This window comes from Pelobates fuscus, chromosome 3 (genome assembly GCF_036172605.1).
Source record: "Pelobates fuscus isolate aPelFus1 chromosome 3, aPelFus1.pri, whole genome shotgun sequence".
In the NCBI taxonomy this organism is placed as follows: domain Eukaryota; kingdom Metazoa; phylum Chordata; class Amphibia; order Anura; family Pelobatidae; genus Pelobates; species Pelobates fuscus.
The window spans coordinates 65,477,581-65,492,862 of record NC_086319.1 but is presented as its reverse complement, the minus strand read 5'-3'; the positions used below and the strand labels follow the sequence as shown (position 1 = coordinate 65,492,862).

The 15,282-nt window shown below is 39.0% G+C and overlaps 1 long non-coding RNA gene across 1 annotated transcript; it reads right to left on the bottom strand.

Annotated features, from left to right (window-relative positions):
* Positions 1-209: 209 nt before the first annotated feature.
* LOC134600782 (uncharacterized) lies at positions 210-14,671 on the bottom strand. The gene is made up of 3 exons (XR_010090361.1): positions 14,632-14,671; positions 2,356-2,482; positions 210-325 (listed from the first exon to the last, which is right to left on the bottom strand). It is a non-coding gene; the product is annotated as an uncharacterized LOC134600782 (long non-coding RNA).
* Between the last annotated feature and the right edge of the window lie 611 nt (positions 14,672-15,282).

Below are 15,282 nucleotides of genomic sequence, written 5' to 3'. Positions count from 1 at the left end.
AGGCACCCGACTTGTAAATCTGACCATGGACATAGGCATCTATATCCCAGTTTCAATTCAATTCCTGAAATGGAATTGCTGGTTTAAGAAATCTAAGTATTCCAGGTTTGCCAGGACTGATAAAAAAAGCAGGTAAAGAGTTTCATCATGCAGAACAGTTGAATAAAATATGAATATTTACCTTACCTTGGAACAACAACTGTGTCAAAACGATCCTGTATTTTCTGCCAGATAATGTCCTTAGTTTTCTTTTGAACTTTTCGAGCATGCTTGACCCATTTCTGGCAGCGTTCAACATCATAGGATTTCTGAATCCACAGCAACTCTGAAAAATAAATGCAAATAAATCAAATACTTTTCTTGCAGTTTGATTTTTTTTTTGTCCTCATTTAGCCTTTTTACTTCTGCAATGGATTGTGACTTTTCCTCATTATAGTAGTACCATGTCTTGTACTTAGAGGCTGTACGGCAGATTTGATAAAGGCTGATTAAAAAGGCTGGAGGCTTTTAGGCTTGCTTGTGCACAGCAAAAACCTAAACTTGTGCACAGCAAAAAAAAAAAAATGTGGTTAGACGAAATCGATTCGTCAGCTAAAAATTGTTTCTGGTGAAAGGTTTTGTTCTTCAGGTGTCCACATGATCGCTCTGGGAAAAACAATTCAGACGAACCAAATGGCTGGAAAATGTATAATGATAATTGTACTGCAAAGTATATGCATAGTATATACATTATGTACATATTTTGCAGTACACTGATAGGTGCATTTTTGCACTATTTAGCTCACAGATCATATGAGAAGAAGTAAACAATATAGAGGGGGGGGGAGGAGCATTAAAAAAAATCTGTATTTATATATTGTATATTTATTAAATATAAACATATATAGATATAGGTTTTTATTTTTTTATTTTATTTACTTTTTTTACTTCTTTTTTTCCCTCTGTTGGTTTCTTATAAAATCAACTTTTGGTAGCTGTCCCCTAACTAATCATCTTTTTTTCCAAAAATCATCTTTTTGGTGCCAAGGACAGAACCCCAAATCACAAAGCAATGAAACCACATGTTCATTCGGCATTTTGTTTGGTTTGTGAATCGGTCATATCTCATGGCAATTGGAGTTACAGGGTTCAGATGAGAATGAAGGTGGCTTTTACAGTAATACTTCCACTGGCGTAACCCATTCAACTTTTGCATAGAAGTTTAAAAAAACACTCTGTCACGTCTGTTCAATACAGGCTTGCCATGAAACTGAAATTGCCATTATGTTCATTTATAAAGTATAAAGTATATGGTTTGGCTATAGCTTCCTTAGTCTTGTTATAATTTTAGGGATTTGTGTGTAGAAGGTTGTGATGCAGAAAGGTGACTTTAAGTCACAATGTTGAGAATTTACATTATAATCTTTTCTGATACCCTCACAGTCTCACATCAAGGGATAAGTCATGGAATTAGATGGTGGGACATTTTCCCTGAGGATTGTCATGCATTACTAATAACACACCAGTAAACTGTTAATTTGAGGCCAAAATGGCTGTTATGACAAGATAGTCAATTATGTTTCCAGTTCTGTTATAATACCTATAAATTTGCTGGTGCATTTAAATAAAAATCACATTTTAGTAAATAAGCCTGCTTGTTAAAATTGGCTATCCCAATATATATCTTAATATGAATGGATTTTATGGTGTCCCGCTCTGACTTCAAAACTGCTCCTATAATTCCCAAAGAAAAGATTTATAAAACCAAAACAGGTGTTAAAAGTACAAAGTGTTAAAATCATTCCTTTGGTTTCTGTGTGCTCCTTATTGACCACTCTGCCCCAGAATATCTTCTATTTTTGCCACAATAAATCTGCCCTTTAAAAGATCAACAGGATAGATTTATTGAACATATTTTGAGAAGATTGCTATTGTTTATTCCTGACTTGTAATACGCCTAATGAATGAAATAGCAGAGATTTAAAATATTAGGTTTATATTAATTACCTTAAATTAAATACTAAACTTAAAAAAAAAGGAAAGTTCGTCGAGTCACCTATCTGTCGAATATCAACCAATCGACAAATTACATTTCTCTGATCCGCAGTATTGATTTTTAATAACTTCTTTTCACCTCCGAATGTAGGTACGAGAGTCGAGAGCAATGAGTTTCAAACGCGTGCATTGCCCAACCCTCGGGCATTTGGAAGATTTAATACTCACCAGCACTTATGCTATGTAGAAGTCAGTCGTCAGTGTTAAACAGCCCCTTTGAGTGTGTAAAATGTTCTGTCTCTTTCAGAAAACAATAAAACTGCAATACTAAAATGTAACATCTGAGTATTTTTAAATGACAGAACACATTTGCTTTCTTACCATTTTTCATTTCTATCACCTTTTGTTGCAAGTCATTTTTTTCTGTAAATTGGTCGAGTTCCAGGCATTCAGTAGAAAATGTTTTAAGCTTAGCAGTTGCTGCTTCAATTTGAAGATTGAGTTGTTTCTGTTAAAATAGAATAATAAAAAATATCAGCAGATGGTAAAATGTTCTAAATGCTTAATTACACACATTCTACCCTTAAAGTGAAAGTGTCACAAATTGCTCACCTAACGCTAAAACAAACCCTAAGGATGTAAATACATATTTCATAAACATAAACTATATATTTGCTTTATTAACCCCTTAAGATCACAGCCAAATGTACAAGTTGTGATCAAAACAAAACGTAAACAAAACCTGGCATTTGCGCTATATGTCTGTCCAACCGTAATTCACCTCTTTCATATTAAATGCACCCACACTTATTATATAATATTTTATTCAGGGGAAACAGGGCTTTCATTTCATATCAAATATTTAGGTATGGGACATAATTTAATATGAAAAAAATATACAAAAATGGGAGAAAATAAGAATTGTAAACATTTTTTTAGTTGTACGTGACATTTTAACTGTGAATGTAAAAATACTGTTTGCTTTTACTGCAGTAACATATGCATATTTGTATTCAGCAATGTCTCACGTGTAAAACAGTACCCCTATGTACAGGTTTATGGTGTTTTGGGAAGTTACAGGGTCAAATATAGCGTGTTACATACATTTTTTTCACATTGAAATTCGCCAAATTGGTTATGTTGCCTTTGAGACCATATGGTAGCCCAGGAATAAGAATCAGCCCCATGATGGCATACCATTTGCAAAAGTAGACAACCCAAGGTATTGCAAATGGAGTATGTCCAGTCATTTTTAGTAGCCACTTGGTCACAAACACTGGCCAAAGTTAGTGTTAATATTTGAAAATGCAAAAACCTAAGTTGAACGCAAATTTTGGCCAGTGTTTGTGACTAAGTGGCTACTAAAAAAAACTGAACATACCCTATTTGCAATACCCTGAGTTTTCTACTATTGCAAATGGTATGCCATCATGGGGGTAATTTTCATTCCTGGGCTACCATACGGTCTCAAAGGCAACCTGGCGAATTTTAATGTGAAAAAAATGAAACGCAAGCCTTATATTTGACTCTGTAACTTTTGAAAACACCATAAAACATGTACATGAGGGGTACTGTTAAACTCGGGAGGCTTCGCTGAACACAAATATTAGTGTTTCAAAACAGTAAAACATATCACAACAATTATATCGTCAGTGTAAGTGCCATTTGTGTGTGAAAATGCAAAACATTTCACTGTCACTGACGATATCGTCCTTGTAATACATTTTACTGTTTTAAAATACTAATATTTGTGTTCAGCGAAGTCTTCCGAGTAAAACAGGTCCTGCAAATTGTAATTAATAAAATGACCTAATTATGTAAAATTATTACATAAATATATACGTAGAATTATTATATATATATATATAGAGTAAAATTTACTCATACTTACCGTAATTTTCTTTTCCTGGTTATAGGCCATGGCAGCACAACAATGGGTAGCTCCTCCCCTATCCCTAATTAGACAGGAACTAATTAAAATTAAGGGTACAAATATCCCCTCCTACCTCCTCCTCCCTCAGTCTCGTTAACAGCAATATTCCCGGGCGGGATCTATGTGCTGCCATGGCCTATGACCAGGAAAAGAAAATTACGGTAAGTATGAGTAAATTTTACTCTTTCCTGGCCATATCCATGGCAGCACAACAATGGGTAATACCCAAGCTTAAAACCAAGGGAGGGAAAGAAAAGACTCAGACAAAATATTATATAATGCAAGTGTATTATCACCAAAAATTCACACGTGATGAACAATATAAGAGGTTGATTAATAATTTGCTGCAGAGAGAACAGATCTGCCAAATGCATCATATTTACCAGCCCTGACGTCTAAACAATAATGTCTGATAAAAGTATTAGAAGATGCCCAAGTGGCAGCTTTACAAATCAGTTCAGTAGAAACTTTAGCAGCAGCTGCCCAGGAAGAGGAGAGAGAACGCGTAGAGTGCGCTTTTAAACCTTCAGGAATTCTCGTATTAGACGCGTTATATGATTGGATTATGGCAGAAACAATCCATCTACTGATAGAGTCTTTAGAAGCTTGCAAACCCTTTATAGAGCCGTTAGGAATAACAAAAAGTCTTTTAGAAATACGCCATTCTGAGGATCTCTGAACATAAATCCTGAGACATCTCACTAAGTCGATATTCAACAAATCGGCGTCTTCTCCGTCATTTGTCTCTTTAGAGCACAAAGCTGGAAGCACTATCTCTTCATTCATATGGAACTCCGAAGTAACCTTAGGACGGAATTCTGGGACAGTTCTTAGGATGACCCTGTCTTTATGAAATATTATAAAAGGTTCTTCCGCAGAAAGAGCCTGAAGATCCGACACTCTTCTACCAGAGGCTAGAGCCACCAAGAGGACTGTTTTGATAGTGAGAAGATGACAGGTAATAGATTCCAAGGGTTCAAAAGGAACAGATTTAAGAGCCTTAAGGACCAGAGGTAGATCCCATGGGGGAGTAATAGACTTAATGGGAGGCTTAATCTTCATGACTGCAGTTATAAATCTCGCTATGTCAGAGTCCAATGCCCATCTATGATTAGTCAAAGCCGAGAGGGCTGAAATATGGACCTTCAAGGTATTATAACTCAATCCCTTCTCTAAACCAGATTGCAGGAATTCTAATATATCATTGGTTGAAGGATTTAGTATATCCAAAGGCCTTGAGCTGGCCCATGAATTGAATACATCCCAGATTCTGTAATAAGTTGATGAAGTGGATTTCTTCCTTGCTTGTAAAAGGGTCTCGATTACTGCTCTTGAAAACCCTTTATTCTTCAACCTTTCCCTTTCAAGTACCAAGCCATCAGAAGAAGGGATGCTGGGTTTGGATGAAGAATTGGGCCCTGTTGTAGCAGAAACGGAACAGCTGGAAGGCTCCATGGGTCTTTCTTGCACAGACTTAGAAGGAGAGGAAACCAAGGTCTGCGTGGCCAAAAAGGTGCTATCAGAATCAATGATCCCTTTTCTTGACGTAATCTCCTCAGTAGCGGAAAAATTAGAGGATTCGGGGGGAAGGCATAGGCTAGGTCGAATTCCCAAATGCATGTTAGTGCATCTCTTCCTATTGCTTGGGGATCTGGAACTCTCGAGAAGAAGTTCTTTACCTTTCTGTTGCTGCTTGTAGCCATCAGATCTATCTGTGGAAGGCCCCATTTTTGTACAATCTGTTGGAATATTTCGGTAGATAGGCTCCACTCCCCTGGGTCTAGTCTCACCCTGCTGAGAAAATCTGCCACCGAATTCTGTATGCCCGGGAGATGTACTGCAGAGATGCCCTCCAATTTCACTTGTGCCCAGGACATCAGTGGTTTCATAATCCTCATCATTCTGCAACTCCTTGTCCCTCCTTGATGGTTTATATATGCAACTACCGTGGCATTGTCTGTTCTGATTTTGACCCAATGGTGAAGTAGCAGATGTTGGAAGTGTTTCAGGGCCTTGAAAACTGCCAGTAGCTCTAGGACATTCGAAGGAGTGTTGACAGTCAAAAAGGACCACCTCCCTTGGACATAATTGTCCTGAATGTGGGCTCCCCAACCCCATAGGCTGGCGTCTGTGGTTATAATGGTCCATGGGATGTTTCCTAGGGGAAAACCTTTGAAGATAGATTTCTTCTGTGTCCACCATTTCAAGGACCTCTGCACGTGAGGAGGGATACTTATAGGCTGAGGCAGATTCCCCCCTTTGAATTGATAAAGGAAATTTCTTTGAAAAGGCCTCATCCTCCATTGGGCCCACCTCGTTAGTCCTATGGTGGAAGACATTGATCCCAGGAGACTCATAGCTTTCTCTGCTGAGGAAACACTGTATGCCGACATGTCTTTGCTCTTTCTTAGAATTTTCATACCTCTTTCTGGGGACAGTTGAATTAAACCTATTGAAGTGTCGAATGAAGCTCCTAGGTATATCATACTCTGAGATGGGGTCAGATTGCTTTTGGAGATGTTGATCTTCCAACCGTGCTGCTGAAGAAACTGCAAACAAAAAAGGCCGTGTTCGTCTAGAACATCTCTGTTTTCTGCCAGAATCAATATATCGTCCAGGTAATGATATATTGCTATACCCTTTTTCCTGAGTTCTGCAATTAGAACCACCAGAACCTTTGTGAAAGTACGTGGAGCAGTGCTTAGACCAAAAGGGAGAGCACGGAATTGAAAGTGACCTCCTTCCACTGCGAACCTGAGGAATTTTTGATGCTGGAATGCGATGGGAATATGGAAGTACGCATCTGCCAGGTCTATCGACATGAGCCACTGACCTGGGAAAACAGCTTTCACAATGGATTGAAGGGATTCCATTTTGAACCTCTTTATGTCCAAGAACTTGTTTAACCTGCTTAGGTCGAGAATTGGCCTCCAACCTCCTGTGGATTTTTTGGTGAGAAAGATATGGGAGTAAAACCCCTGTGTCTGCTGATCCCGTGGGACTCGGACAATAATTCCATCTTCTTGAAGGGATGATATAAAATTTTTTAGAGTGGTTCTTTTTTCTATATTTCCTGGCCAATTTGTCCTTTGGAAAGAGTGAGGTGGTTGTAATCTGGCAAACTCTAGAAGATAGCCTCTTTGTATTATATCCAATACCCATCTGTCTTGAACTGAATGTAGCCATCTCTCTCGGAATAGTAGTAGACGGGCACCTACCCCCCCAGATTGGCCCTTGTCTTTGTCATAAAGGCTTCTTGTGGAAAGAAGAACCCCTGGATCTACCTCCTCTGCTGGAAGAATGTCCTCCTCTCCAAGGAATAGATCTTCCATATTCTCTTCCAGGTTTATATGATCTGGTATCTCGAAAGGAGGGGTATTCTGAGTACCTTCTGGCTCGAAAGGATCCACGGGTTTTCCGGTCTTGTGGGAGAAAAGCACGTTTCCCCTCTGCAGCTCTTTTGATACAATCGTCTAGATTTTTACCAAACAGCATTTCTCCAAAAAAAGGAAGGGCACATAGGCTAGACTTTGATGATGAGTCTGCGGACCAAGATCTAAGCCACAAAGCTCTTCTGGCTGAGACTGAGAGAGCCATGTTTCTTGCTAATGCTTTCACCATATCTACCGAGGATTCCGAGGTAAAGTCGACAGCCAGTTTAATATAATTCAGCTTTCCAAAAGAGAAGATCTGCTTCTCCCATCTCTGATATCTTCTTCTAAATTTTCAATCCATCTTTTCAAAGCCCTGGATACGGACGTAAGGGCTACTGCAGGGTGAAAGCCAGTACCCGCTGCTACATACGCTTTTGACAGGTGCAAGTCCATCTTCTTATCCATTGGGTGTCTAAATGAGCCCGCATCATCGACTGGTAATGTGGTATGTTTTGCCAGCCTAACAACCGCAGCATCCACTTTAGGGGCGTTATCCCAATTGCATGAATCAGACTTGTCGAAAGGATAGAGGCGAGAGATTCTGCCTTGTGCTGAAAGCTTTTTATCAGTATTGGACCATTCGTCCTTAATCAATTCTTTAATAGTGTCATGCACAGGAAAGGTTGCTCTCTTTTTTCTCAAGTCTGAGAAATAACGATTGGAAGTCGACTGTTCTGAGGCTGTCACTTTTAAACTCAAAGATTTGCGGACTTTGTAGATAAGATGATCTACTTGCGCTGGCTCAAGAAAATCAGTGGGAGCTTGAGTTTCTTCTTCCTCTGAAGATAAGAAACTTCCTTGATATGACTCCATATCTATGGATTCGTCTGATGAGATGTTTTGTTGGTAGTCTGAAGGGTCATGTAACCGGGGTCTCTTGGTTCTCGTACCTGCTTCTTTAATGCCCTGAGCCACCGCTTGTTTTATGAATTGCTTAATTTCAGATGAAGGATTAGATGTTCCGGCTGCTTCCGATAAACATTCTCCACATAATCGTTTGCCTTCCAACGGCTTGTTATTACAGGCTTTGCATTGATTCCTTTTTGGAGACTTTCCCTTGAATGGTCTCATCATTTTCTTTCCCGTAGAACTATCATGATAGGGAAATATCACATATTAGCTCTCTTTTAGTTTTAATTGTTACACCTATAATATAGGAATGAAATAGACATGGCTTACCTATAACTCTTAGAGTGTGACCTATTTTTATATCCAGAAGAGTCAGAATCCGAAGATATTGATTTCCTTTTCTCTTTCTCCATATTGGTATTATTTGAAAAAATCTAGGCAAAAGGATTTATCATTATTGCGGAAAAAGAATAAAAATAAATAAAAATTGAGCATACACCTTTAAGATGTAAAGCCTACCTTAAGAGGAACCGGAATTCGTTAGAACTTGTCAAACTTGCAATTCCGAAAAGAAGAAACCTTATGAGACCCAATAAATTAACCAGGCAAAGATAACAATCGAATTTGGCGCTTAAATAGGCCTATGACGTCACCCGTGACGTCACTGCCTATCCGCGCATGCTCCGAACGGGGAGACCCGCAAGGTTTCATGTGCGCATGCGCGGCAAAAACCCGGAAGCCAGGCCCGCTGTAAGGATGGTAATACAGGGCGCATGCGCGAACTCGGCGTGCACGTAAACTAAATCAGCGAGCACGCGCGAGTCGAACACACATGCGCAAAAGAAACTACAGGACGCCAAAACGGACGGATTCCTAAAAAGTATGTAATAATCATTCTAAGGCAGGAGGGGAAACCCACATATACAAGTATACTAAATACATTGTAATGAAGAAGTATTTGTCTGTATACATACATGTGGTCTGTCAATATGGAGAAAGATATGGATCCTTTCAGGATGAAGTCTTCTTGCCACTTCCTGCTACCTCTTGGTCACTGCAGGGAATAAGATTAATTGGCATTATTTTCTCTTGCTACCCCTAGGGTCACAGCAAGTCAACCCCCGGTCACTAAGGGGGTGTCTTCAGGGGGACACCTTTGCACAGGGCCGGATACTGAAGCTTCCCAAGGAAGAGAGGCTGAACTCCCTTGGGGATAGAAGGTAAAGACCCTCAGGTAAGCCAAAAAGAAAACTGATTAAAGTCCTGAATAGACTAGGTTGGTCCTATAGGGATAGGACAGGAACAAAAAGACTGAGGGAGGAGGAGGTAGGAGGGGATATTTGTACCCTTAATTTTAATTAGTTCCTGTCTAATTAGGGATAGGGGAGGAGCTACCCATTGTTGTGCTGCCATGGATATGGCCAGGAAATATATATATATATATATATATATGTATGTGTGTGTATATATATATATATATATATGTATATCATTTTTTTAAGTTATTTTTATTTATATACAGGTATATATAGTGATATATACGTATATACTTATGTATATAGATATATATATATTATTTTGTTTTACATGTATTTTGATATCAATATATATATATTAATTTTAAAATACAGTTAGAACGAAATTACGCATGTATATATATTTTTTATCTATTTATTTTTTATTATTTATTTTATTTTATTTTTTAACGTATTTATATATTTATTTATTTATATATATATATATATATATATATATATATATAATGAAAATGATATATATATTTAATCAATATCATTGTACGTGTATTTTGATATTAATATATATATATATAATTATGTATATATTAATATTAAAATACACGTAGACAGTGTATGTATATTTATGTGTATATATATATATATATATATATGATCTAATTATATATAATTTTTTACACTGTTTTAACATGATTTAACTTTATTTCTAGGCAGCAGGGGGAGTACCTGTCATTACAGGCACTCCCCCTGCTGGCATGCCTTTGACTGCTATGCCGTCATGTGATCGTAAAGGTCCTCGCAAGGACCTCGCGATCACATGGCCCAGGGGGGCCGAAGAGGACGGAGGGGGACTCCCTGGATCCCAGGTAAGTCCCCCCATACCGCGATCGCAGTACAAGTACAAAAGATCGCAGGGCATTCTATGCTGCCCTGCGGCATTTAGAGCCATCTAAATAAGGACGGCATAGAACGCCCTGCGGTCTTAAGGGGTTAACAGAAAAAAAGGGGGGACAAAGAGCCACTTATAGGAATTCTAGAATTTATAGAAGCAAGTAACTCTTAGAAAGATATAATAACGAAAAGAGGGAAAAAATCATAGAGAATAGTTACCAAGAAAATGAAAACTTTACCTTTATTGTTACTAATTAACCCCTTAAGGACCAAACTTCTGGAATAAAAGGGAATCATGACATGTCACACATGTCATGTGTCCTTAAGGGGTTAAAACAGAATCAGACACAAATGTCCCAGCAAAACTAGGTGATGGAGTCAACTCCCGACGCGTTTTGCCGGTCAGGCAGCTCTTCAAGGGGAAGCTGTTTTATATTTATTTACCTGTTGTTCAAGTCTCCAGCACTTCTTTTCTCAGCAGAGGATGATCCAGAGCCCAAACTCAGGAGGGACATCACTGAATAATTTTGTGACACATTGTAAGGTGGACACAAACATTCAAACAAGCACAGACACACAAACTAACAAATACACTTTCATTGAGAAATACTTACACACATTTAGGTGGGCAGTTTCTGTAGTGAAACTAGCACTGAAGCCCCAGTTCCTGCATGATAAGTCAATAAAAAGCCTCCTTTTCAGGCTTATTCAACGGGCACCTGGCAATTTGTTTGAAAATAATTTGGATGCAAGGATTAGGAGGCTGTGTGTGGGGCCCTCAGGTATCCTCAATTTCCCTGGCATTGCCCTGGCTGGCCTGCCACTAATTCCCAGAGATTCTATATTTCTGTAACACCTATCCTCAAGTTCTGCTTTGATCCTTCCCCTCTCTGCAATGATTGGAAAATCATCCTCCTCCTAAACTGAGCGTAAGAGTAACAAGAAGTGTGGAGATACCACTGTAATAGATAGCAGGAGAACCACCTGGAGGAGATTCTCCAGAACTCCCCTGTCATTCAATCCTCACGAATCACAAAGCAAATGCTTTAAAAGAGCACCCCAAGGCACCCATACATGTCAGTTGCATTGTATTGATTCAGTTAATTATACTGGATGGGCTTCAATATTAAAGGGACACTATAGTCACCAGAACAACTACAGCTTATTGAATTTGTTCTTGTGAGTAGAATCATTACCTTCAGGCTTTTTGCTGTAAACACTGTATTTTCAGAGAAAATGCACTGTTTACATTACAGCCTAGTGATAACTTCACTGGCCACTCCTCAGATAGCTGTTAGAGATCCTTCCTGCGTCATGGCTGCCTAAAATGCATCCAAACATTTAGTGTCTCCTCCCTCTGCATGCAGACACTAAACTTTCCTCACAGAGATTCATTGATTCAATCCATCTCTATGAGAAGATGCTGATTGGCCAGGGCTGTGTTTGAATCATGCTGGCTCTGCCCCTGATCTGCCTCTTTGTCAGTCTCAGCCAATCCTATGGGGAAGCATTGTGATTGGATCAGGCCACCACTTCTGATGATGTCAGCAGAGAGCTTGTTTTTTCTGAAACAAACAGCACGCAGAGTTACAGCTTCAAGCTTGAATACAGTAAGATTTAGCTATATTTATGGAGGCATGAGGGGCCCAGGGGGGCTAGATGGTGATGTTAACACTGTAGGGTCAGGAATCATGTTTGTGTTCCTGACCCTATAGTGATCCTTTAAAGGTGTAATCCAGGTTCCCACACAGTAGGAGCACTGTGTAGGTTGCTGTTATAGTCTGTGGGTTTATATTAATAATCACTCCCCCAGGTGTTAAGTGCAATATGTAGGTTACATTACAGTAAGTTGTGCATTGGGTGAATTTCTATGCTGCCTCAAAGATCCTGCACAATGATTATTTAAAACAACAAATCTTAACTTGTTTATCAAAATTCATATCTCATCCTACAATTGTATTAAAATGTTTGGGCAGCCTTGAAAAATAACATATGTTCCTAATGTTCCAAGTGAAAGAATGTAATACAACCTTTACCGAACAAATGTAACCTTGAATTATTTTTTTCTAAATTGTAATGCATAGTTTATTATTCATTTGCAGAATTTAACTGATGTTAGTATGAACAAAATTTTGAGCACCCTTTCCGCTGATACACTGATCCAGTGGTTTCTTTGTAAGCTCTCAGAATCTTGAAGGAATCCTCCAGGCACCATAACAACTTAACTGCAGTGCTGTGCAGCTCTCCTCTTCTGCTCTGGGCTAATGTGGTAGCATTAGCATGAGCAGTGATGGGGTGGCAATGATTGGCTGAGAGCATCAGCTGATGGTTAATTTATTGCAAGACCCCTTTGGCATAGCAGTTTAGCCTAATTTCCTCCTAAAGAAAGCATACTGTTATAATGCAAACAACATGGGAAAAGCTAACTGAGAGCTGTTTATTATGATTTTAAGAGAACAGAGCCAGTATGTGGGAGAGGGGCTTACTGTCTATCTCCTGCCAATAGCCCCTTGTGTATCCCCTTACCTTATTTGTGTTCCCTGCTCATATCTCCCTGGGGTAACCCTATCAGGGCTGGATCTACCTGTCTTTCTGCCCCAAGACCAGTTTCCTCAATGCATGGTCCACCTCCCCAATCCCTTCATTTATATATGTATATTAATGCATGTGTGTTATAGTAATTCTTGTGTATAAAATATGTTCTTATCATAATATTTATACAGTTCTATAAATATTACATGTGTATTAATATACATTTCTATATACATGTACGCATCCTTGGTGCAGAACCATGAACACGTCCACACACCAGCACTCAGTGACCCATACATTCATACTTACTGACCCATATACTCACTCATTCATTCACTCATACTTACTTACACTCAGTGACACACACAGTCACACTCACTGACTCACGATGACACACATACACTGACCTATGCAGACAAATTCACAGACACACACACATACTGACCTATCCAGACATATACTGACCCATGCCGACACACATACAATGACTCATGCAATCACACAACCCACACAACACACTGACTCATGCAGACACATGACTCACACAGACACATGCACAGTGATCTATGCAGACACACTCACAGACTCACCCAGACACACACACTGATCCATCCAGACACACATACAATGACTCATGAGGACACATACCCACACAACACACTGACCCATGCACACATATTATAGTACTACGGCTCCAAGCATGTCCTTCCAGCTTTAAACTTTACAAAGCACCATTGGGCCTTAGAGATTTCTAGGCGTCATGGAAATTGTAGTACTACAGCAGCTATGGACTTAGCCATGGCCACAGTGCTGGTGGAGCCTGTAGGTCAGATGTGGAGTACATGATGTGATGGCTTTGGTTTCTGGGAAATGTAGTTCAGCTCTTAGCCTTCTGGTAAAGAATGGTATAAAGTAGAATAGTGCACAGCAGAATAATTTGGTGCAATGGCACCTTGAGTCTTTAATTAAGCTTTTGCATTAGGTTGCTCAACCCTTTGCATTCCCACGCTCTATGTGATGTGACTATGCCCCTCCCCTTCATGATATTGTCAAAAAGAGGCAGAGCATGGATGTCATTCAAATTATTGCCTCCCCTCCCTGGAAAAATTCCTGTGGATGTCCAAGCACTGTTATTTACTAAAGTGTGTAATGCTGGCAATTTAGAGTGAATTTCAAATTCACGGCCAAAAAAGCTGAACTGGAAACACCCCCCAAGTCAGCCATGCTTCTAGTTCGGCTACTTTGGTCTTAGATTTAAAATTCACTCTGAACTCACTTTGAAATCCTGACAATTCTCACATTAGTGAATAACACTGTAGATGTTTTACCTCCCATCTGTAACTTGCCATATGTTGTTGATTTGCATAAGAACATGCTTGGCTGCATAATCAAGATTATTCACTAAATTGCGATTTGTCAGGAATTTTAAGTCAATTAAAGTATATTTCAAAATTGAGACCAAAGTTGCTGGACCACAAGCACAGCTGGCTTGAATCGTTTTTCCATTTGGGCTCTTTTGGTCTTGAATTTGAAATCCACATTAAACTCACTTTGAATTGTCAACAATGTTCAGTTTACTAAATAAAGCTGCACTTTATCAGGTGCTGTCACTGACATGCAAATATAAAGATAACTACCGACTCATGTAGTTCAGTATCAGAATAATTGGCTAAGAATGCACAGAGATCTATATCATTCCACAACGTGAACTCACCATTACATCCTACCTGGTTTATCTCCTCGCTTTTCATTATTTACTTACCAGATAAAGAACAACACTCCTGCTTTGCTTGTACTTGAAGCCACTCATGCAGATAAAACACACATAGGCACACACAGCCTGAAGGTCAGCCTGAATAGAATTTATTAAAATAATCATTACAATAAGAAAAAAGAAGCAAAAATGTAATTGAAATACTCGTTAGGGCAATGCAGGCTAAAAAAAGATAATACATTGTATAACATTATATTAGTGTCACAATTGTTATTGTACTAACATTTACTTATTAATATGTATTATTATTAACATGTATCTATTTATTTATTATTAACCTTTTTCTTTATTGGGGCTAGAAACACTTCCCTGTTAGTTATTAAGTCAGCCAGGGAGGTTTCCTTCCCCATCACAGAACTAACGGATGTGGCAGGTGTACTTGGCAGGTGGGCTAGCATGTGCCTGCGTTTCTAACTTCTCATTGGGCGGTATTACAGATCATCGAGAAGCATAGGAAAGCTGTGATAACGTGCACATGCGCACTGCAGCACAAAAACTTCTCAATGAGAAGCATCTGATTGACTTATTTCACAGAAAGTCTATGCTGGGGGGAAAAGGGAGGACATGCATAGGCAGCAAACAAGGGATTTGCAGTTTTTGCAAGCTGCTTTTTCATATATACCCACAAAGAAACAAAAT